This window comes from Dermacentor variabilis, unplaced genomic scaffold, assembly GCF_050947875.1.
Source record: "Dermacentor variabilis isolate Ectoservices unplaced genomic scaffold, ASM5094787v1 scaffold_13, whole genome shotgun sequence".
In the NCBI taxonomy this organism is placed as follows: domain Eukaryota; kingdom Metazoa; phylum Arthropoda; class Arachnida; order Ixodida; family Ixodidae; genus Dermacentor; species Dermacentor variabilis.
The window spans coordinates 5,629,436-5,646,633 of record NW_027460291.1 but is presented as its reverse complement, the minus strand read 5'-3'; positions in this window follow the sequence as shown (position 1 = coordinate 5,646,633).

The window sequence follows — 17,198 nt, the reverse complement described above, 5'->3', positions numbered from 1 at the left end:
GCGGTGCCGTCCAAGCGTCGACTTAATGCAGCAGTCTTTGCGCGCGCACTCCGTAAAGTCTGGCAGTGGTGTCGCGTGTTGCTCCATCGGGTATGCGTGCCGGTCCAGTCAAGCTGACTACAATTTGTGCAAAATACAGGAACGGGTTTGACATGGTGTTGACCGGTGGCCCGCAGGCGTGCCCACTGAAGTGACAAGCGTACGACGAGCTTCTTATATAGGTCGTGGCCGTGGAACTTGGGGGCGGAGCCGTCCAAGCGACGACGTTACGGAGATGCCTTGGCGCGCGCACTCCGTAAAGCCTGGCAGTGGTGACGCGTGTTGCTCCATCGGGTATGCGCGCCGGTCCAGTCAAGCTGAGTACAATCTGCGCGAAAAGCAGGAACGGGTTTGACATGGTGTTGACCTGTGGCCCGCTGAAATGCTCACTGAAGTGATCAGCGTCCGACGAGCTTCTTATATAGGTCGTGGCCGTGGAACTTGGGGGCGGTGCCATCCAAGCGGCGACGTAATGCAGCAGTCTTGGCGCGCGCACTCCGTAAAGTCTGGCAGAGGTGACGCATGTTTCTCCATCGGGTATGCGCGCCGATCCAGTCAAGCTGAGTACAATCTGCGCAAAAAGCAGGAACAGGTTTGACATGGTGTTGACCGGTCGCCCGCTGACATGGCCACTGAAGTGATCAGCGTGCGACGAGCTTCTTATATAGGTCGTGGGCGTGGAACTTAGGGGCGGTGCCATCCAAGCGTCGACGTAATGCAGCATTCTTGGCGCGCGCACTCCGTAAAGTCTTGCGGTGTTGACGCGTGTTGCTCCATCGGTTATGCGTCCGGTCCAGTCAAGCTGAGTACATTTTATGCAAAAAGCAGGAATGGGTTTGACATGGTGTTGACCGGTGGCCTGCTGACATGCCCACTCAAGTGATCAGCGTGCGACGAGCTTCTAATCTGGGTCGTGGTCGTGGAACATGGGGGCGGTGCCATCCAAGCGTCGACGTAATACAGCAGTTTTAGCCTGCGCAGTCCGTGAAGTCTGGCATTGTTGACACGTGTTGCTCCATCGGGTATGCGCGCCGGACCAGTCAAGCTGAGTACAATCTGCGCAAAAAGCTGGAACGGGTCTGACATGGTGTTGACCGGTGGCCCGCTGACATGCCAACTGAAGTGATCAGCGTACGACGAGCCTCTTATATAGGTCTTGGCCGTGGAACTTGGGGGCAGTGCCGTCCAAGCGTCGATATAATACAGCCGTCTTGGCGCGCGCACTCCGTAAAGTCTGGCAGTGGTGACGCGTGTTGCTCCATCGGGTATGCGTGCCGGTCCAGTCAAGCTGAGTACAATCTGCGCAAAATGCAGGAACGGCTTTGACGTGGTGTTCACCGGTGGCCTGCTGACATGCCCACTAAAGTGATCAGCGTACGACGAGCTTCTTATATAGGACGTGGCCGTGGAACTTGGTGGCGGTGCCGTCCAAGCGTCGACGTAATGCAGCAGTCTTGACGCGCGCACTCCGTAATGTCTGGCAGTGGTGACGCGTGTTGGTCCATCGGGTATGCGTACCGGTCCAGTCAAGCTGAGTACAATCTGCGCGAAAAGCAGGAACGGGTTTGACATGGTGTTGACCGCTGGCCCGGTGAAATGCTCACTGAAGTGATCAGCGTACGACGAGCTTCTTATATAAATCGCGGCCGTGGAACTTGCGGGCGGTGCCGTCCAAGCGTCAACGTAATGCAGCAGTCTTTGCGCGCGCACTCCGTAAAGTCTGGCAGTGGTGTCGCGTGTTGCTCCATCGCGTATGCGTGCCGGTCCAGTCAAGCTGAGTACAATTTGCGCAAAATACAGGAACGGGTTTGACATGGTGTTGACCGGTGGCCCGCAGGCATGCCCACTGAAGTGACAAGCGTACGACGAGCTTCTTATATAGGTCGTGGCCGTGGAACTTGGGGGCGGAGCCGTCCAAGCGACGACATTATGGAGATGTCTTGGCGCGCGCACTCCATAAAGCCTGGCAGTGGTGACGCGTGTTGCTCCATCAGGTATGCGCGCCGGTCCAGTCAAGCTGAGTATAATCTGCGCAAAAAGCAGGAACGGGTTTGACATGGTGTTGACCGGTAGCCCGCTGAAATGCTCACTGAAGTGATCAGCGTACGACCAGCTTCTTATATAGGTCGTGGCCGTGGAACTTGCGGGCGGTGCCGTCCAAGCGTCGACGTAATGCAGCAGTCTTGGCGCGCGAACTCCGTACAGTCTGGGAGTGGTGACGCGTGTTGCTCCATCGGGTATGCGTGTCGGTGCAGTCAAGCTGAGTACAATCTGCGCAAAAAGCAGCAACGGCTTTGACATGGTGTGACATGGGGTTGACCGGTGGCCCGCTGACATGCCCACTCAAGTGATCAGCGTGTGACGAGCTTCTTATAAAGGTCGTGGCCGTGGAACTTGGGGGCGGTGCCGTGCAAGCGTCGACGTAATGCAGCAGTCTTGGCGCGCACACTCCGTAAATCTGGCAGTGGTGACGTGTGTTGCTCCGTCGCGTATGCGCGCCGGTCCAGTCAAGCTGAGTACAATCTGCGCAAAAATCAGGAACCGGTTTGACATGGTGTTGACCGGTGGCCCGCTGACATGCAAACTGAAGTGATCAGCGTACGACGAGCTTCTTATATAGGTCGTGGCCGTGGAACTTGCGGGCGGTGCCGTCCAAGCGTCGACGTAATGCAGCAGTCTTGGCACGCACACTCCGTAAAGTCTGGCAGAGGTGACGCGTGTTTCTCCATCGGGTATGCGTGCCGGTCCAGTCAAGCTGAGTATAATCTGCGCGAAAAGTAGGAACGGGTTTGACATGGTGTTCACCGGTGGCCCGCTGGCATGCCCACTGAAGTTACGAGCGTACGACGAGCTTCTTATATAGGTCGTGGCCCTGGAACTTGCGGGCGGTGCCGTCCAAGCGTCGACGTAATGCAGCAGTCTTGGTGTGCGCACTCCGTAAAGTCTGGCAGTGGGGACGCGTGTTGCTCATCGGGCATGCGCGCCGGACCAGCAGGGCTGAGTATAATCTGCGCAAAAAGCAGGAACGGGTTTTACATGGTGTTGACCGGTGGCCCGCTGACATGCCCACTGAAGTGATGAGCGTCCGACGAGCTTCTTATATAGGTCGTGGCCGTGGAACTTGGGGGCGGTGCCATCCAAGCGGTGACGTAATGCAGCAGTCTTGGCGCGCGCACTCCGTAAAATCTGGCAGAGGTGACGCGTGTTGCTCCATCGGGTATGCGCGCCGATCCTGTCAAGCTGAGTACAATCTGCGCAAAATGCAGGAACGGGTTTGACATGGTGTTGACCGGTGGCCCACTAGCATGCCCACTGAAGTGACGAGCGTACGACAAGCTTGTTATATAGGTCGTGGCCGTGGAACTTGGGGGCGGTGCCGTCCAAGCGACGACGTAATGCAGCAGTCTTGGCGCGCGCACTCTGTAAAGCCTGGCAGTGGTGACGCGCGTTGCTCCAACGGGTATGCGCGCCGGTCCAGTCAAGCTAGGTATCATCTGCGCAAAACGCAGGAACGGGTTTGACATGGTGTTGACCGGTGGCCCGCTGACATGCCCACTGAAGTGATCAGCGTACGACGAGCTTCTTATATAGGACGTGGCCGTGGAACTTGGTGGCGGTGCCGTCCAAGCGTCGACGTAATGCAGCAGTCTTGACGCGCGCACTCCGTAATGTCTGGCAGTGGTGACGCGTGCTGGTCCATCGGGTATGCGTACCGGTCCAGTCAAGCTGAGTACAATCTGCGCGAAAAGCAGGAACGGGTTTGACATGGTGTTGACCGCTGGCCCGGTGAAATGCTCACTGAAGTGATCAGCGTACGACGAGCTTCTTATATAAATCGCGGCCGTGGAACTTGCGGGCGGTGCCGTCCAAGCGTCAACGTAATGCAGCAGTCTTTGCGCGCGCACTCCGTAAAGTCTGGCAGTGGTGTCGCGTGTTGCTCCATCGCGTATGCGTGCCGGTCCAGTCAAGCTGAGTACAATTTGCGCAAAATACAGGAACGGGTTTGACATGGTGTTGACCGGTGGCCCGCAGGCATGCCCACTGAAGTGACAAGCGTACGACGAGCTTCTTATATAGGTCGTGGCCGTGGAACTTGGGGGCGGAGCCGTCCAAGCGACGACATTATGGAGATGTCTTGGCGCGCGCACTCCATAAAGCCTGGCAGTGGTGACGCGTGTTGCTCCATCAGGTATGCGCGCCGGTCCAGTCAAGCTGAGTATAATCTGCGCAAAAAGCAGGAACGGGTTTGACATGGTGTTGACCGGTAGCCCGCTGAAATGCTCACTGAAGTGATCAGCGTACGACCAGCTTCTTATATAGGTCGTGGCCGTGGAACTTGCGGGCGGTGCCGTCCAAGCGTCGACGTAATGCAGCAGTCTTGGCGCACGAACTCCGTACAGTCTGGGAGTGGTGACGCGTGTTGCTCCATCGGGTATGCGTGTCGGTGCAGTCAAGCTGAGTACAATCTGCGCAAAAAGCAGCAACGGCTTTGACAAGGTGGGACATGGCGTTGACCGGTGGCCCGCTGACATGCCCACTCAAGTGATCAGCGAGTGACGAGCTTCTTATAAAGGTCGTGGCCGTGGAACTTGCGGGCGGTGCCGTCCAAGCGTCGACGTAATGCAGCAGTCTTGGCGCGCACACTCCGTAAAGTCTGGCAGAGGTGACGCGTGTTTCTCCATCGGGTATGCGTGCCGGTCCAGTCAAGCTGAGTATTATCTGCGCGAAAAGTAGGAACGGGTTTGACATGGTGTTGACCGGTGGCCCGCTGGCATGCCCACTGAAGTTACGAGCGTACGGCGAGCTTCTTATATAGGTCGTGGCCCTGGAACTTGCGGGCGGTGCCGTACAAGCGTCGACGTAATGCAGCAGTCTTGGCGTGCGCACTCCGTAAAGTCTGGCAGTAGGGACGCGTGTTGCTCCATCGGGCATGCGCGCCGGACCAGTAGGGCTGAGTAGAATCTGCGCAAAAAGCAGGAACGGGCTTGACATGGTGTTGACCGGTGGCCCGCTGACATGCCCACTGAAGTGATCAGCGTCCGACGAGCTTCTTATATAGGTCGTGGCCGTGGAACTTGGGGGCGGTGCCATCCAAGCGGTGACGTAATGCAGCAGTCTTGGCGCGCGCACTCCGTAAAATCTGGCAGAGGTGACGCGTGTTGCTCCATCGGGTATGCGCGCCGATCCTGTCAAGCTGAGTACAATCTGTGAAAAAAGCAGGAACGGGTTTGACATGGTGTTGACCGGTGGCCCGCTGACATGGCCACTGAAGTGATCAGCGTGCGACGAGCTTCTTATATAAGTCGTGGCCGTGGAACTTGGGGGCGGTGCCGTCCAAGCGTCGACGTAATGCAGCATTCTTGGCGCGCACACTCCGTAAAGTCTTGCGGTGGTGACGCGTGTTGCTCCATCGGTTATGCGTGCCGGTCCAGTCAAGCTGAGTACATTTTGGGCAAAAAGTAGGAATGGGTTTGACATGGTGTTGACCGGTGGCCCGCTGACACGTCCACTGAAGTGATCAGCGTACGACGAGCTTCTTATATAGGTCGTGGCTGTGTAACTTGGGGACGGTGCCGTCCAAGCGTCGAGGTAATGCAGCAGTCTTGGCGCGCGCACTCCGTAAAGTCTGGCAGTGGCGACGTGTGTTGCTCCATCGCGTATGCGCACCGGTCCAGTCAAGCTGAGTACAATCTGCGCAAAAAGCAGGTCCGGGTCTGACATGGTGTTGACCGGTGGCCCGCTGACATGCCAACTGAAGTGATCAGCGTTCGACGAGCTTCTTATATAGGTTGTGGCCGTGGAACTTGGGGGCGGTGCCGTCCAAGCGTCGATGAAATGCAGCAGACTTGGCGCGCGCACTCCGTAAAGTCTGGCATTGGTGACGCGTGTTGCTCCATCGGGTATGCGTGCCGGTCCAGTCAAGCAGAGTACAATCTGCGCAAAATGCAGGAACGGCTTTGACATGGTGTTGACCGGTGGCCCGCTGAAATGCTCATTGAAGCGATCAGCGTATGACGAGCTTCTTATATAGGTCGTGGCCGTGGAACTTGGGGACGGTGCCGTCCAAGCGTCGACGTAATGGAGCAGTCTTGGCGCGCGCACTCCGTGAAGTCTGGCAGTGGTGACGCGTGTTGCTCCATCGGGTATGCGTGCCGGTGCAGTCAAGCTTAGTACAATCTGCGCAAAAAGCAGGTCCGGGTCTGACATGGTGTTGACCGGTGGCCCGCTGACATGCCCACTGAAGTAATGAGCGTACGACGAGCTTCTTATATAGGGCGTGGCAGCGGAACATGCGGGCGCTGCCGTCCAAGCGTCGACGTAATGCAGCAGTCTTGGCGCACGCACTCCGTAAAGTCTGGCAGTGATGACGCGTGTTGCTCCATCGGGTATGCGTGCCGGTCCAGTCAAGCTGAGTACAACCTGCGCGAAAAGCAGGAACGGGTTTGACATGGTGTTGACCGGTGGCCCGCTGAAATGCTCATTGAAGCGATCAGCGTATGACGAGCTTCTTATATAGGTCGTGGCCGTGGAACTTGGGGACGGTGCCGTCCAAGCGTCGACGTAATGGAGCAGTCTTGGCGCGCGCACTCCGTGAAGTCTGGCAGTGGTGACGCGTGTTGCTCCATCGGGTATGCGTGCCGGTGCAGTCAAGCTGAGTACACTCTGTGCAAAAAGCAGCAACAGGTTTGACATGGTTTGACATGGGGTTGACCGGTGGCCCGCTGATATGCCCACTCAAGTGATCAGCGTGCGACGAGCTTCTAATATAGGTCGTGGTCGTGGAACATGGGGGCGTTGCCGTCCAAGCGTCGACATAATGAAGCAGTCTTGGCGCGCACACTCCGTAAAGTCTGGCAATGGCGACGCGTGTTGATCGGGTATGCGTGCCGGTGCAGTCAAGCTGAGTACAATCTGCGCAAAATGCAGGAACGGGTTTGACATGGTGTTGACCGGTGGCCCGCTGGCATGCCCACTGAAGTGACGAGCGTACGACAAGCTTCTCATGTAGGTCGTGGCCGTGGCACTTGGGGGCGGAGCCGTTCAAGCGACGACGTAATGCAGAAGTCTTGGCGCGGGCACTCCGTAAAGCCTGGCAGTGTTGACGCGTGTTGCTCCATCGGGTATGCACGCTGGTCCAGTCAAGCTGAGTACAATCTGCGCAAAAAGCAGGAACGGGTTTGACATGGTGTTGACCGGTGGCCCGCTGACATGGCAACTGAAATGATCAGCGTTCGACGAGCTTCTTATATAGGTCGTGGCCGTGGAACTTGGTGGCGGTGCCGTCCAAGCGTCGACGTAATGCAGGAGTCTTGGCGCGCGCACTCCGTAAAGTCTGGCAGTGGTGACGCCTGTTGCTCAATCGGGTATGCGTGCCGGTGCAGTCAAGCTGAGTACCATCTGCGCAAAAAGCAGCAACGGGTTTGACATGGTGTGACATGGGGTTGACCGGTGGCCCGCTGACATGCCCACTCAAGTGATCAGCGTGCGACGAGCTTCTAATATAGGTCGTGGTCGTGGAACATGGGGGCGTTGCCGTCCAAGCGTCGACATAATGAAGCAGTCTTGGCGCGCACACTCCGTAAAGTCTAGCAATGGTGACGCGTGTTGATCGGGTATGCGTGCCGGTGCAGTCAAGCTGAGTACAATCTGCGCAAAATGCATGAACGGGTTTGACATGGTGTTGACCGCTGGCCCGCTGGCATGCCCACTGAAGTGACGACCGTACGACAAGCTTCTCATATAGGTCGTGGCCGTGGCACTTGGGGGCGGAGCCGTTCAAGCGACGACGTAATGCAGAAGTCTTGGCGCGCGCACTCCGTAAAGCCTGGCAGTGGTGACGCGTGTTGCTCCATCGGGTATGCACGCCGGTCCAGTCAAGCTGAGTACAATCTGCGCAAAATGCAGGAACGGGTTTGACATGGTGTTGACCGGTGGCCCGCTGACATGGCAACTGAAATGATCAGCGTGTGACGAGCTTCTTATATAGGTCGTGGCCGTGGAACATGGGGGCGGTGCCGTCCAAGCGTCGACGTAATGCAGCAGTCTTGGCGCGCGCACTCCGTAAAGTCTGGCAGTGGTGACGCGTGTTGCTCCATCGGGTATGCGTACCAGTCCAGTCAAGTTGAGTACAATCTGCGCGAAAAGCAGGAACGGGTTTGACATGGTGTTGACCTGTGGCCCGCTGAAATGCTCACTGAAGTGATCAGCGTCCGACGAGCTTCTTATATAGGTCGTGGCCGTGGAACTTGGGGGCGGTGCCATCCAAGCGGCGACGTAATGCAGCAGTCTTGGCGCGCGCACTCCGTAAAGTCTGGCAGAGGTGACGCATGTTTCTCCATCGGGTATGCGCGCCGATCCAGTCAAGCTGAGTACAATCTGCGCAAAAAGCAGGAACAGGTTTGACATGGTGTTGACCGGTCGCCCGCTGACATGGCCACTGAAGTGATCAGCGTGCGACGAGCTTCTTATATAGGTCGTGGGCGTGGAACTTAGGGGCGGTGCCATCCAAGCGTCGACGTAATGCAGCATTCTTGGCGCGCGCACTCCGTAAAGTCTTGCGGTGTTGACGCGTGTTGCTCCATCGCTTATGCGTCCGGTCCAGTCAAGCTGAGTACATTTTATGCAAAAAGCTGGAACGGGTCTGACATGGTGTTGACCGGTGGCCCGCTGACATGCCAACTGAAGTGATCAGCGTACGACGAGCCTCTTATATAGGTCTTGGCCGTGGAACTTGGGGGCGGTGCCGTCCAAGCGTCGATATAATGCAGCCGTCTTGGCGCGCGCACTCCGTAAAGTCTGGCAGTGGTGACGCGTGTTGCTCCATCGGGTATGCGTGCCGGTCCAGTCAAGCTGAGTACAATCTGCGCAAAGTGCAGGAACGGCTTTGACGTGGTGTTCACCGGTGGCCTGCAGACATGCCCACTAAAGTGATGAGAGTACGACGAGCTTCTTATATAGGTCGAGGCCGCGGAACTTGGGGGCGGTGCCGTACAAGCGTCGACATAATGCAGCAGTCTTGGCGCGCACACTCCGTAAAGTCTGGCAGTGGTGACGGGTGTTGCTCCATCGGGTATTGCGTACCGGTCCAGTCAAGCTGAGTACAATCTGCGCGAAAAGCAGGAACGGATTTGACATGGTGTTGACCGGTGGCCCGCTGAAATGCTCACTGAAGTGATAAGCGTACGACGAGCTTCTTATATAAATCGCGGCCGTGGAACTTGCGGGCGGTGCCGTCCAAGCGTCGACTTAATGCAGCAGTCTTTGCGCGCGCACTCCGTAAAGTCTGGCAGTGGTGTCGCGTGTTGCTCCATCGGGTATGCGTGCCGGTCCAGTCAAGCTGACTACAATTTGTGCAAAATACAGGAACGGGTTTGACATGGTGTTGACCGGTGGCCCGCAGGCGTGCCCACTGAAGTGACAAGCGTACGACGAGCTTCTTATATAGGTCGTGGCCGTGGAACTTGGGGGCGGAGCCGTCCAAGCGACGACGTTACGGAGATGCCTTGGCGCGCGCACTCCGTAAAGCCTGGCAGTGGTGACGCGTGTTGCTCCATCGGGTATGCGCGCCGGTCCAGTCAAGCTGAGTACAATCTGCGCGAAAAGCAGGAACGGGTTTGACATGGTGTTGACCTGTGGCCCGCTGAAATGCTCACTGAAGTGATCAGCGTCCGACGAGCTTCTTATATAGGTCGTGGCCGTGGAACTTGGGGGCGGTGCCATCCAAGCGGCGACGTAATGCAGCAGTCTTGGCGCGCGCACTCCGTAAAGTCTGGCAGAGGTGACGCATGTTTCTCCATCGGGTATGCGCGCCGATCCAGTCAAGCTGAGTACAATCTGCGCAAAAAGCAGGAACAGGTTTGACATGGTGTTGACCGGTCGCCCGCTGACATGGCCACTGAAGTGATCAGCGTGCGACGAGCTTCTTATATAGGTCGTGGGCGTGGAACTTAGGGGCGGTGCCATCCAAGCGTCGACGTAATGCAGCATTCTTGGCGCGCGCACTCCGTAAAGTCTTGCGGTGTTGACGCGTGTTGCTCCATCGGTTATGCGTCCGGTCCAGTCAAGCTGAGTACATTTTATGCAAAAAGCAGGAATGGGTTTGACATGGTGTTGACCGGTGGCCTGCTGACATGCCCACTCAAGTGATCAGCGTGCGACGAGCTTCTAATCTGGGTCGTGGTCGTGGAACATGGGGGCGGTGCCATCCAAGCGTCGACGTAATACAGCAGTTTTAGCCTGCGCAGTCCGTGAAGTCTGGCATTGTTGATACGTGTTGCTCCATCGGGTATGCGCGCCGGACCAGTCAAGCTGAGTACAATCTGCGCAAAAAGCTGGAACGGGTCTGACATGGTGTTGACCGGTGGCCCGCTGACATGCCAACTGAAGTGATCAGCGTACGACGAGCCTCTTATATAGGTCTTGGCCGTGGAACTTGGGGGCAGTGCCGTCCAAGCGTCGATATAATGCAGCCGTCTTGGCGCGCGCACTCCGTAAAGTCTGGCAGTGGTGACGCGTGTTGCTCCATCGGGTATGCGTGCCGGTCCAGTCAAGCTGAGTACAATCTGCGCAAAATGCAGGAACGGCTTTGACGTGGTGTTCACCGGTGGCCTGCTGACATGCCCACTAAAGTGATGAGAGTACGACGAGCTTCTTATATAGGTCGAGGCCGCGGAACTTGGGGGCGGTGCCGTACAAGCGTCGACATAATGCAGCAGTCTTGGCGCGCACACTCCGTAAAGTCTGGCAGTGGTGACGGGTGTTGCTCCATCGGGTATTGCGTACCGGTCCAGTCAAGCTGAGTACAATCTGCGCAAAAAGCAGCAATGGCTTTGACATGCTGTGACATGGGGTTGACCGGTGGCCCGCTGACATGCCCACTCAACTGATCAGCGTGTGACGAGCTTCTTATATAGGTCGTGGCCGTGGAACTTGGGGGCGGCGCCGTACAAGCGTCGACGTAATGCAGCAGTCTTGGCGCGCACACTCCGTAAAATCTGGCAGAGGTGACGCGTGTTGCTCCATCGGGTATGCGCGCTGATCCTGTCAAGCTGAGTACAATCTGCGCAAAAAGCAGGAACGGGTTTGACATGGTGTTGACCGCTGGCCCGCTGACATGGCCACTGAAGAGATCAGCGTGCGACGAGCTTCTTATATATGTCGTGGCCGTGGAACTTGGGGGCGGTGCTGTCTAAGCGTCGACGTAATGCAGAAGTCTTGACGCGCGAATTCCGTACAGTCTGGCCCCGGACACGGACACAGTCTTTCCCCGAACACGGCTAAGCCGCGCACGGCTACGATCGGGAGGGTCCAACCCTCGTGTGCTCGGGTACGTGGTGTCGCAACACAAGAGACTGATGTTGGCGTACTTTCTTGGAAACATGACCGCTCGTCGATGAGAGCGAACTCGAGTGGCTCTAGAGACTAGGAAAAGCTTAAGCAGGTGTGAGGCGGGCGCGGCACGCTTAGCGTAGCAAGCTCGCCCGAGTTACTATCCGAAGGTGTGCTGCTCACGAAAGCGAAATACCTTTGTTTAATCGTAATAACACTAATATGACTACTGTCGAAAAGAGAACGGCCCAGAGGGCTGTACTACGAGTGCTATGAGTGATAATTTTCGGTGTAAATTATATATATATATATATATATATATATATTCTCGATAATGGTATGGAATGCGAGCCCTGTTCATTTTTTTCTGCGTGTTCTGGGTAAGAGAGCGAGTAGAAGAGAGGAAAGAAAAAGTAAAACGAAACTTACTCAAGTTTAATCGCAGTGCCGTGGTTCCAAAGCGCACCCGCGATAGAGAAAAGGAAGGGGATATAAACGTGCGCGGCCATGGTATGCAAGCGAAAAACTGCCTTAATAGATTTAGAGACTTGAGAAAAAGTTACGTTATCAACAGATAACATGGCCATCAGCACTTGGCTACGACAAGTGAAATGAATGAGACATGGAAAGTTCCCTTGAACTAAGTATCGTTCCATAGAAGAATGCTTCTAAGTATTGAACATATTAAAGGATGAGGGAATATAATCTCCGCACTTACCGAGAGGATGGCGTCCGCACGAGACTAGAGAAATTACTGAGACATGGAAAACCCCCTTGAACTAAGTATTATTACCGAGAGAAATGTTTCTAAGTATTGAACATATTAAAAGATAAGGGAAAATAAGATAATCACCGCGCCTACCGAGATGATGGCGTCCGAACGAGAATACGCCAGGTGCCTTACTGAGACATGGAGCTCTGTGGCCGGTTCAAAGACCCCTTATCAGCCGCCGAGCATAGATCACGTGCGCTCCGATAGCCCAAGGTTGCGCGGACAATGTTTCGTTTGAATCGAGCGGACTCTAGCGGCTCTAGAGAGTGGGAAAAGCTTAAGCATGTGCAAGGCGAGCGCGGCACGCTTAGCGTGGGAAGCTCGCCCGAATAACTATCCCAAAGGTTGCTGCACACGATAGCGAAATACCTTTCTGTAATTATATTAGCCCTAACAGGACTACTTTCGAAAGGAATACGGCCCACGGAGCTGTACTACGAGTGCTATGACTGATAATTAAATATATATATATATATATATATATATATATATATATATATATATATATATACATTGTAGCAAAGAGATTGTCGAAGAGACGCTAGTGGGTCGAGGGCTCCTGCTCAGCAACGGCCCTCGTGCTTGGAAGCTGTGACTGCCCTGCCTGTCGACGTTGCGCTGCTCCCGAGCTCTGCCAAATAAACACCTTTAGAATTGGTGGAGTGTGCGGGGTAACCTCAGACGATCATCCTGGAACTCCGGTTCCGTACCCTACCATCTACCATGCCCCAAGACGCCTCCCAGCAAACGCCTCCTCCTGCACCCACTGCGTGTCCCGGGGTGCCTCGTCATCGCGACCATCCTATCTACACTGAAGCGGACGACACTGACGTGGACGAATGGCTCACGGCGTACGACAGGGTAGGCGACCATAACAAGTGGGATGAAGCAGCCAAATTGAGCCATGTTCTGTTCTACCTCGCTGGAGTGGCCAGCCTGTTGTATAACATCCATCAAGCAGAGTTCCAGGCATGGTCGGAATTTAAGACTTCCCTCGTCGATGTATTTGGTCGCCCTGCTGTTCGCAAGCTGCGTGCCGAGCAACGTTTGTGAGAACGAGCTCAACAGCCAGGCGAAACATTCACCAGTTATATCGACGATGTCCTGGATCTATGCAGGAAAGTCGATTCGACCATGGCGGAGTCTGATCGAATCCGAAACATACTGAAGGGCATAGAAGACGACGCCTTTAACATGTTGCTGGCCAAAAGTCCACGCTCTGTGGCTGAAATTGTCACACTGTGCCAGAGCTATGAAGAACTCCGCAGGCAGCGGTCACTGACCCGTCGATCTCTACCGCGTGACGAACACCTCGCTGGTTTGGCTGCCATGTCCACCCAGGCAGCGTTGCTCGCAGAAATGAAGGCGTTCGTCCGCGAGGAATTTGCCCGGCAACTCTCGTTGATGGATTTTGCACAGCCGCAGTCGGTACACGCGCCTACGCCAAGTTTTGCGCCTCCGCTTCGCCGCGTCATAGCGCAAGAACTGCACGAGGTTTTGCCTGAGCACCACCAGCGTGTTCCTGCGGCTGCGCCTCACAGCTACGCCGAAGTCATGGCCAGGCCCCAACAGATCCCGACGGCTGTGCCACTCAGCTACGCGGAAGTCGTCACCCAGCATCGACAACTCCCTCAACGGGGACCTCTCACGTACGCCGAAGTCCTCGCTATGCCCCGACAACAGCCTGCTATGCAATCACTTCACCAGGCGCCACGTCCAACGCGTCCTTCCACATGGATGGGACCTGCCGCAACGACTCGGTGGCGTACAGCGGACAATCGACCAATATGTTTTGCGTGCGGCTATGCAGGCCACGTCGCACGCTACTGTAGTCGCATGCAGTCACCTAGCGCTACACCTTATGGGCCAAGTTCTATGGCGGGTTCTCCGCGCCCTTATTACGACGACGAACCTCGGGCTGCGTCACCACCATTCCGCCGGTCCGCCAACATCCGCCGCTCAACTTCTCCACGCCGACGCTCCCCATCACTGATGCGGCCTCGTCCCGAAGCTCGGGATGAGGAAAACTAATTGTCGCAGTCCATGAGGCAAGGGCTGCGACGCCGTCGAAACGCGGAAGTCCTCAACGTAGCCCGACCAATGTGATAGACGTGTTAGTTGACGGTGTGCGCAGATATATGCCCTCGTGGATACCGGAGCCGCTGTATCAGTTATGGACGCAAAGCTTTGTCGCTTCCTTCGAAAGGTTACGACGCCCATTGCTGGATTCGCCCGCCGCACAGCAGGCGCACAGCGTATTCACCCGATTGCGGCGTGCACCGCTCGTGTTCTCATCGAGGACGCTGTATACGCCGTCGAATTTATTGTGATTTCCTCGTGCTCCCACGAAGTTATCCTGGGGTGGGACTTTCTCGCCCGCCACGATGCCGTCATTCATTGCGCACGGGCCGAACTAGAACTGTCGCCGATCTCACATATGACGCTTGCCGATAATGTTTCTTTTGCAAACAAACTACTCGTCAGGCACGACACCAACGTTCCTCCCAACTCGTCAGTGATTGTATCAATGCATTGCAGCAGCCTCTCTGACGCCATCGCACTACTTTCTCCATCAGGCCGCTTTTACACTCGAAAACGTCTGCTGCTGCCTTTTGCGACTGTGAACGTCAAACAGGGCTCCACAGCTATTTTTGTCTATAACCCCTTCTCATACCCTGTGGTGCTGCTTCAAGGCGAATGTCTTGGCCACGTGGAAGTGATCGACGCCGTACAAATTACGGATGTTCCCGAAGACACGTCCTGCGCCAGTTACAACACGCTCGGTTCTCTCTCGACGTCCGACCCTTTGCCCACAGGTGTGTTCGATTCATCTATTTCCGATGGCCTCACCCCACCTCAGCGTTCGCAGCTTCCGCGCATCTTAGAAGAATTTCGTTCTTCTTGTGATGTCGAGCAACCTTCCTTGGGCCGGGCGTCTGCTGTCACGCACCATATTGACACTGGCTCCCAACCGCCATTCCGGCAACGACCATATCGCGTCTCTGCCACGAAACGTCGTGTGATTAATTAGCAAGTGGACGATATGTTTCGCCGCGAAGTGATCCGACCCTCGAACAGTCCATGGGCATCCCCTGTCGTCCTTGTTACGAAAAAAGACGGCTCGGTACGGTTCTGTGTAGACTATCGCCGCCTGAACAAGATCACTCGCAAAGATGTATACCCGCTGCCGCGAATTGATGACGCCATCGATAGCCTACAAGGAGCAGAATTCTTTTCATCTCTAGATTTACGCTCCGGCTATTGGCAAGTACCCATGGCTGACGTCGATAGGCCGTAGACAGCCTTTGTCACACCCGACGGCTTATACGAATTTAACGTCATGCCGTTTGGACTTTGTAATGCGCCAGCAACTTTTGAACGCATGATGGACACAGTCCTCCGCGGTTTGAAGTGGCACACGTGCTTATGTTATCTCGACGACGTTGTTGTTTTTGCCTCTGACTTCACCACGCACCTTCAACGCTTATGGCATGTTTGACTTGCTTAGCGAACGCTGGCCTTCAACTGAACCTAAAGAAGTGCCGATTGGCAGCGCGGCAGCTCATGATACTAGGTTATGTCGTCTCGAAGGCTGCAATCCTCCCCGATCCAGCCAAACTTCGTGCCGTAGCTGAATTTCCTAAACCGACGTCCGTCAAAGAACTGCGCCGTTTTGTAGGTTTGTGTTCCTACTTCAGGCGCTTCATTCGCAATTTCGCCGCCGTCATATCACCCCTGACGAAGCTCCTTGGCAGCAACGGACCTCTACATTCGTGGTCGTCCGAGTGCGACGAGGCGTTCACTAAGCTCCGTCGTTTGCTGACGTCTCCTCCCATTTTTCGCCACTACGATCCAACGGCACCTATTGAGGTACACACAGATGCCAGTGGTGTTGGCCTCGGCGCTGTCTTAGCACAGCACAAAGAAAGGTTTCCTGAATATGTTGTGGCATATGCAAGCCGTATGCTTACTAAAGCCGAGACCAATTACACCATCACGGAAAAAGAATGTCTGGCGATCATCTGGGCGCTTACCAAGTTCCGGCCCTATTTGTATGGTCGCCAATTTGATATCGTCACGGACCGCCATGCACTATGCTGGCTGTCGTCATTGAAGGATCCCTCAGGCCGTCTCGCCCGCTGGGCGCTTCGCTTACAAGATTACGATATTCGCGTACTGTACCGCAACGGACGCCAGCATGCTGATGCTGACGCCCTCTCACGTTCTCCCTTGCCAGACGACAATGCCTGCTGCGCAATATCCCAGCTTGACGTTTCTTCCGTCGACATTGGGACCATCGCTTCTGAGCAGCGCAAGGAACCCTGGATTGCCTCCATCATAGACTGCCTTGCTGATCCGTCATCGCAGCCAACCACTCGTGCACTGCGCCGTCAAGCTCGCCATTTCGCCATTCGCGACGACGTGCTTCATCGACGCAATTACACCTCTGACGGCCGCCAGTGGTTATTAGTTGTACCTCGAAGCCTGCGTTCTGAAATCTGCGCATCATTCCGCTCTGATCCACAGTGTGCGCATTCGGGACTTTTCAAAACCTACCAGCGCCTCCGACGACGCTACTACTGGCGTGGGATGTACAACTACATTCAAAAGTTTGTTCGTTCATGCCCCGACTGCCAGCGCCGAAAATCTCCACCCCACCTCTCGCCAGCTGGCCTGCAGCCTCTACCCTGCCCTACCCAACCGTTCGGGCGCGTTGACATCGATTTGTATGGACCACTTCCCCGGACGTCGGCTGGTAACCGCTGGGCCATTGTGGCAGTAGATCACCTTACACGATACGCTGAAACCGCCGCTCTTCCAGCAGCTACAGCGCGCGATGTTGCATCATTCCTGCTTCGCCGATTCATCCTGTGGCATGGTCCACCCCAAGAATTGCTCAGCGATCGCGGACGCGTCTTCCTGTCGGAAGTAGTTGAAGCGATTCTCAAAGAGTGCCACGTTGTTCATCGTACGACTACGGCGTGCCACCCTCAAACGAATGGCCTCACAGAACGCTTCAACCGTACGCTCGGCGACATGCTTTCAATGTACGTTGCCT